Source organism: Arachis ipaensis, chromosome B09 (genome assembly GCF_000816755.2).
Source record: "Arachis ipaensis cultivar K30076 chromosome B09, Araip1.1, whole genome shotgun sequence".
Taxonomy (NCBI): Eukaryota; Viridiplantae; Streptophyta; class Magnoliopsida; order Fabales; family Fabaceae; genus Arachis; species Arachis ipaensis.
Window position 1 is genome coordinate 3,189,592 of NC_029793.2, and position 7,875 is coordinate 3,197,466.

Genomic DNA, 7,875 nt, shown 5'->3' on the forward strand with positions numbered 1-7,875 from the left:
AATATAAGCTCCTATGTTATAAGTTAATTTTTCAGAAAATCTTAATTAAGTTATTTATCCAAATTAACTCTTAGAAATGGATGATTTTAACTTTAAGAGATATAAATAATTTTTTTTGGCGTCTAGATATAAATAATTTAATCTCCATAAAAATTTAGATTATTTCGATAAAATTACCAAAAATAACTTTTTGTTAAACAATTGTTTTAAATAAATTCAATTTTTACTAAGTGTCAAATTAATTTACATTTTTATAGTTACTTTTCATATGGGATATTCAACCTACTCTACAATGTGTTAATTAGATGAAGACTGAAATACATAATTTTTGTTTGGCCATAAACCTAATGTCACATTCTCCAAATCAACGTATGTAAATTTGTAATTTGCTTATCTACATTAATTTACAACATCATTTTTTCTCTCATCTAGTAGTTAATATTCTCTCAGCCAATTTTTTCTTTTTTAATTAACACTTATTTTCTGTATTTGTTTCTAATAATACATATCACTAATTAAATAATATGTTTCAGGAAAAAAATAGAAAAAAATATTATTAATAGATCGATAATATCATAGTGACATATTAGTAGTCAAATAATAAGTACTTCGATCTCTTAAGTTAACCAATAGAGTTTGGTTCAAGTATGAGAATAGAGAAAATATTATAATATATAAAAAATGGAAAAGTATATGAAACAAGAGGTTATCAGCCAAAAACTAAACAAAACCACGTTAATTTATATTAATAATTAATTTTAAATTCTTTAAATTCAAAATTTAAAAATTTAAAATTAATTAAATAAACATAATTAAAACCTATAAAAGCCTTCTTCTTCTCTCTCACGTTAACCTATCCACCTCCAACAATCACACACAGACCTCTCTCTCACACCAATGCTGCTGGAAGCGCCGACGACTTCCATGCTCTTCGCAACGCCCTCAGCAAGCGCATCCAAGACAACTGCTTCAAAACGAAATCCACCTTCGACTTCGTCACCGACGAAACCTTCTCCTCTTCCCTCCTCAACCACCTCCTTCAAACTCTATCCACCCTCAACCGCGGCATCACTCGCAAGAAAGCGATCATCACGCGCCTCTGCAAGCTTCAGCGCGTCAATGACGCACTCCACGTTTCGGTTGGGAGGGAGAGAGAGCGATTGGAAGCAAACGTGACAGAGAGGATGAGAGGGAGAGATAAGGCACCTCGAATAGGGGATAGCGCTGGAGCAACCTGTCCCCATGAATATCAATGCCGATTCCGAGGAGGAGCCACCATCTTCCGACACAGTTGCCGCCATACTTCAATTGAATCAATGAAGATTGAAGAAAGATGAAACAATTGAGTTTCATTGATCTTTAAACACCTAAACTGTGTTCAATCCAAGTAGCAAGTGTACAGGAAAAATGTTGACTTTGATTTGTAGAGTTTAATTGATAGTAATCTAAGGATGCGCTTTTGCTTTTTTATTTTTATTTTATTTTTAGTGTTTTTTATTTTTAAATTTTATAAAAAAAAAGTGAAAATAATAAAATTTTATTTTTTATTTTTATTTCATGTTTTTTTTGTTGCAGATGTTGCTCTTTGCGTTTTGCGATATTAGGGTGCTGTTTTGATGATTAAAGAGACTGCAAACTACACAATTATAGAATTATAAAAAAATATTCATTTAAAAAAACATCTTAATACTTAACAAAAGAAACATTCAATTATATTTTAACAAAAATAATTAAATATTTATAAAATTTAAAAAAAAAATGAAATTCTTAAAGAAATAGAGACATTCACATTTGCAATACAAAAATATTCGAAAAATATATAAAAAAACATCCATTTAGTATAAAAAAAAACATTCTGATACTTAGCAGAAGAAACATCCATATATATTAACTCGTACAGATTTTAGATTCACCCAAAAGTATTTGACTGGTTTTTGACTAATACCCTTTTGGTTCCCTAGCATTACTCATAAAAAATTATTTTAGAGAAAAAATTAATACTAATAAAGAGAAATTTCCTTTATATATAGTAGAATATTACAATAAGCATATATTTTATCTACTGTATGATGATAAAGGATAATAATTATAATGAGTTTTTTTTTTGGTGTCTTCGTAATGGGATGTTTGATAATTTTTTTTTGTCTCTTGAATATTACAATAATACTTTATAATAATCTTTCTCATGACGATTATGGAAATTCTAATCATGATTATATTAAGTAATTAATTAGTATTTAGTAGGACATTTGAAGGTGCATACACAAAGGGAGTTTCGGCATTGTCCATATGCCTGTAAACCCTTTTTGTTTTTGCATTCCCTATTACAATAATTATCGTTAGAATTTTTTTCGCAATCTATGCTTGACCAACCTGCTTGACATTTCACTCTTCCGCCCACTTTTTTTGTCCTTGCGACAACTGCAAAATATTAAAACAAAGCTAAATAATTTACATTTTAGTATGTAGAATATACAGAACATTATTTAAATAATATATATACTCCAAAAAGGGAAAAGAAATGAAGAGATTATGAAGATCGAAAACCTGAAACCAAAAGTATAAGTAAGAAAACGTTTGCCAACGATAATTTAGCCATGTTTTTTTAAAAAAGTGCAATGTATGTGAATAATTTCTCTTTTCAATATTTTCTTTTGTGTGTGCAACTCGAAGAAGTGAGAAATTAAAGGTATATATATTAGGAAAAAAAATAGTCCGATTTGGAGTGGTTTACTTCTAACTTGGGATAGCGGATTTCGTGAGGTTATTTGTGAAACAGACCGTTTAGAAGCTCTTTTCTTAATAAACTAAAGAATGCTTAGTAAGGATATTTCGGAATAGAATTTGGCAAAGCACAGGAGGTTATGAATTGGAATTGGAGAATCTCTATTTTTTTAATTCAGAGGAATGCAAATAGTGTTGCAGATTGTCTGGATAAAACAACTACTTTTGGCACGGACATTCATTCAAATTGGAGTCAACTATGGAACGAGTTTCAATATCTAATAGATTTAGATATGAACCTAGCTAATTAATTTGGTTTTGTCTCAATATTGAAAATTATTTTACTATTTTATCTCTTCATTATTAAGTGCTGTTTAATAATAAGTACCATCTTTAGATTACTCTTAACTTAAAATTTCTTAATAATTGTATATGTAGCCAAAGTGAGATAATAAAGAATATATATAGTTTGATATTTATGAAAGGTTATGAAAACATGTATGATTTAGTACTTTTGAAAAGTTAAAGAATTTATTATATATTGCTAGGTTAAATAACTATAACATAATGAATATAATCCCATGTTTTTAAATCAGATAAGAATATAATCCCATGATTTATATGAAAGGTTATATTGAAATGACACTATGTTTAGAATTGTACGTTTGGTAATTACAAAAATTTGTAGCATTTTTAATTTTTTTGGACATGGTCTGGGCGGCCAGAGCAAATTAGCTCAACCCAAACCGGACCTGGTTGCTCTAAGTGAAACCGAATTCGCGATCCACGCCCTTTAATCTAGAACCAGATTTAAAACTCGATCTTCTTTTCTTGTCCAGTTTTTATATTAGCTATTAAATAAAAAATTTATAGTGACTTTTTTTTAACAGTAATAAAAATAGCTGCTAATATATCTATCGACAATTAGACATTAGTCGTTTTTTTATTTTGTCTTTAAAAGGTATTTTAGCAGCAATGGTCAGTAAAAATATTTTTAATGACCGCAAAAAATATATAATTGTCATTATAATATATAATAATAACAACAAATATATTATTGCCACAAAAATATAAGTTGAATAAGATATATATAATGATCATTATGTTATTGTTACTAAAAATAATTTTTGTTATCCGTCGCAATGACTACCTTCACTAATCACTAACTACTAATCTTTGCCCCCCCTTCAATAATAGCCTAGCTTCCCCTGCTTATATTATAGAGGAGTGTTAAGGGCTAACAACTTTTGTGATTTGTAACAATCAAGTAGTCATTAATGATATTTTTAATGGTGTGATATTTTATCTAATGGTGTGATATTTTATCTAATGGTATGGAATTATTCACTTTTTTTTATTAGTTATATATTGGCCAAAATTTAATAAAATTGTTGTTCTTAAACTTTTTCATATATATTACATTCCATTAATTATAATTAATTAATGATCATCGTTGACACATTTGTACACACACGAACAAAGGGAATTATAATTGCAACGTCCTAAAATGCTCATGAAACCATATTTCTGATCGCATTCTTCAAGACATTTATCATGGTCAGATGTGCCCTTTTCATTGCAAATAGATGGCAACCAAAATTCTGTTCTACACCATTTGCCTTCAGTAACTTGACTTCTCATAGCTACAACTACAAAGATATTAAAAAAAAAAAAAACTAAATAGTCAAAGGTTTTTCTATAAATATGAATATGCGCATATATACTCTAAAAAGAAAAGAAAAATTTAGCGAAGATATGAATAAATGATAAACCTGAAACCAAAATGAGAAGGAAGAAATGTTTTCCCAAAGATAACTTAACCATCTTTCTAATAATGAGTGCAATGAAAACAATTCTTATTCAATTGATATCCTTTATTTGCGCGTACACCTCCACCAATAAATGAAAGGGTACATATAAGTGGAGATTCATTTCAATCGATCTAAATCTAACCCTGTTAAGTTACTTATAATCATTTTTAATTTTTCAAAAGCCTAATGATTGGAAGTCATAATTCATTCTCTTAATTACTATTTTGTTATTACGAAAAATCATTTCTAGTAATCATTTATTTTATTTTTAGTGGCAATAAAAATAGTTACTAATATATATACTAACAATTATACATTAACCATCTTATGTTTTGTCGTTAAAGAATTTTAGCGACAATTATACAATTATCGATAAAAAAAAATTTTAATGGCCACAAAAAATATATAATTATAATTTCAACATATGGTAATATCCGAGTGCCTTAGGATAGTTGCTGCCGGATAAGCCTTCAACCATTCTGCATTCGCCAATTCCCTATCAATTCTCTCCTTTATGAGTTTAGAATCCCTTCTCCTATTTATCCATATGAAAGGCCTCCCACCATACCCATATTTAATAGAGCATTCCCATCAATGAAATTAGTAAAAGCTGTAATAGAAGAGGAGGACTTATCACATCCACCCTCCTTTTTTCGTTGACTTACTATGGCGTTAAAATCCTCTATCACTACCACTTTCTCTGGCATTTGATTTATGACATTAGAAAGTATATTAAATTGCACCAATCGAGTTTTGTTCTAAGCTACTGAGGTGCACTCTGATCAACAACCATTTCCTTGTTTGTTGCCGCGTCAGTAATTTTTGCAGCTATGAAGAAATCCTCCTGCAATACCATTCGGGTTCACCAAAAACCACTCATTAAAGCCACATGCACTTAACTTCCTCTTTACTTGACGAGATTGCGGTTCTTAATTTCACAAATGAGCGCAATTTCGGAGGAGTGAGATCTGCAAATTTCTTTTAAGCTCTGTATTATCAGAGTCTCTCCAAACTTCCGACAATTCGATCATAGAATCTTCATATCTTCTGAGGTGTCAATTGAAGGCTGACACCTTCCACCGTAAGATCCATTGTCTCATCACCATCCACATATATCTTTGAATTTCCTTCACCTGGCCAGCTTCCTAATTGTTGAAAACTTTCCTGAGCTCTTAATCTTTCCTCTGATTGCTCCTTTTTAGCTTGATTGTTCTCTATCGCAACCATGTTTTTAAACCGGCTTTTTGTCCTAATTGAATTGGAAGTAGTAAGCCCGACCTCTACATTGTTTACAACAACCTTTTTTTAATTCAGAGCATCTTGAACTTCACTACTATTTTTACCACCAGCACTTTGTTCTCCCATATTCAATTTTAAAAATTTTTGGAGTTAAAATAGTCAACCATAACACTGAACCAGTATTAACGACAATGTCAAACTCCGTTACAAAAATTCTAGCAGAACACTTTTTTGTTTCTTTATTGATTGAGTCCCGCTAGGTAGACAATGAGGTATCTATACAATATATACAATGGGTTATTTATTTGGCCGAATATGTATTAATAATGTAAATTAAACATCATTATCCCTAATTTCTAGTTACTTGTTTAGTTTTGTGATATCTACCCCCAATTTACCCCAATTTTTTTCACATTAACCTTTCATCACCCACCGTTACCCTACCCCCAAAAAACCTCATTGTTTGTTCCGCAGAAAAACCTACATCCCACCGCTCTATTTCTGCGCGACGTGTAGCCTCTGTTTCTACCGACTGGAACTGTCGCACTTCGCTTCCTCGCGCCAATGCCCTCACCGGAAGAACCTTTGTCACTCCTCACACGGCCGAACATCCGTGACCTGTAATTGTCAGCGTCGCCGACGTGAGTTGCAGCCCCAAACACCCTGCGCTCGCGTCATCCCAGCACCACCTTGCTGCTTGGGTCTTGTTGAATTACTCGAAGAATAAACATCTACGAAAACTGAGAAAGTGAACATCCAAAATCACACAAAAACGAACATCCAATGTGAACGTGTATAAATAACAACGTAATTACTTTATAAAATGACTAGATAACAACCAAATGACTGTGTAAAAAATATTTTGAAACCGTGATAGTCAGATAAATCATAACCAGCAATCATCGTCTACAACTAAACACCCAAGAATAATCATCCACGTTCACATAGAAAGTGAACATCCGGCGACGGGAAGAAAGCACAAACCGGCGGCGACGGAGGCGCTGGACATCCGGGTTGCTGTGGTGCCGCGAGCTCGACTCACACAATATGCGCGTCATCCCTACGTACGGTGGCTTGTGCGGACGACGGCACCAGTCGGAAGAGTGCCGGCGCGATGTCCAACGGTGGCTGGTAACTGTGGGCGGCACTGTACCGGCTATTGCTTCGAGGAGAGAGTGAGAGAAGAAGTTCACAGCGTATTGAGAGAGGAAAGTAATCCTAATTTGATTCCATAACTGATGGGAATCATGATTTGATTCAAAATTTAAATTGGAAACTACTCAAAATTAATTAATTGCCTCTAATTTAATTAGGTAATCCTAATTTGATTCTATAACTAACGGAAATCATAATTTGATTCAAATTTTAAATTAAAAACTACTTAAAATTAATTAATTATCTCTAATTTAATTTTAATTTCAATTTAGTCCCATTGTATACATTGTATAAAACATATCTTGGCTCCTCGTACTTTTTCTTATTGATTAATGACATAATAACTTCGATTGTATATGAATTTGGGAAATAATCACATAATTGAGAATTCCATACTCCTTCACACGGAAATGGATCCTCTCCAATTTTTTAACACTTGACAAAATAAAGTGTGATTTGATTCTATAAGTATGATCAGAAATAAAAGAGAGAGTTATTTTAAAACAAAAATATTAAATCCCAACCTGTATTGTGGTATAGGCCAATTCTCTACCCATTTTTATTAATGTTCAAGAGGGCCTTATATATATATATAAAGTCATAAACAAAGGTTATATATCAGGACATTCATACAAGCATTCACATTGGGATAATGGTTTTATTATACAACGTGAAGCATAGGCCATGGAACCATATCTCTCATTGCATTCATTGAAACAACTCTCAGCACTGCCACACAACTGCAAAATATTTTAATAAAACCAACCTAATTTAAGATCAATTCCGCTTTATGTACATATTTTATAGTAAACATCACTTTCATATCAGTATTTTCTTAAAAATTAATACGCATTTTTTTATTTTTTTAATTAAAGATAATTTAAATATATAATTAATTAATAATTATTATATTTTAATATATAAATATCACGAGTATTTAGTGTAT

The 7,875-nt window shown here is 31.2% G+C and overlaps 2 long non-coding RNA genes across 2 annotated transcripts; both read right to left on the reverse strand.

Moving 5' to 3' along the window:
• LOC107617429 lies at positions 2,109 to 2,996 on the reverse strand. The gene is made up of 2 exons (XR_001614945.2): positions 2,548 to 2,996; positions 2,109 to 2,421 (listed from the first exon to the last, which is right to left on the reverse strand). It is a non-coding gene; the product is annotated as an uncharacterized LOC107617429 (long non-coding RNA).
• Positions 4,134 to 4,647, reverse strand: LOC110266703. Its single transcript, XR_002354201.1, has 2 exons — positions 4,497 to 4,647; positions 4,134 to 4,373 (listed from the first exon to the last, which is right to left on the reverse strand). It is a non-coding gene; the product is annotated as an uncharacterized LOC110266703 (long non-coding RNA).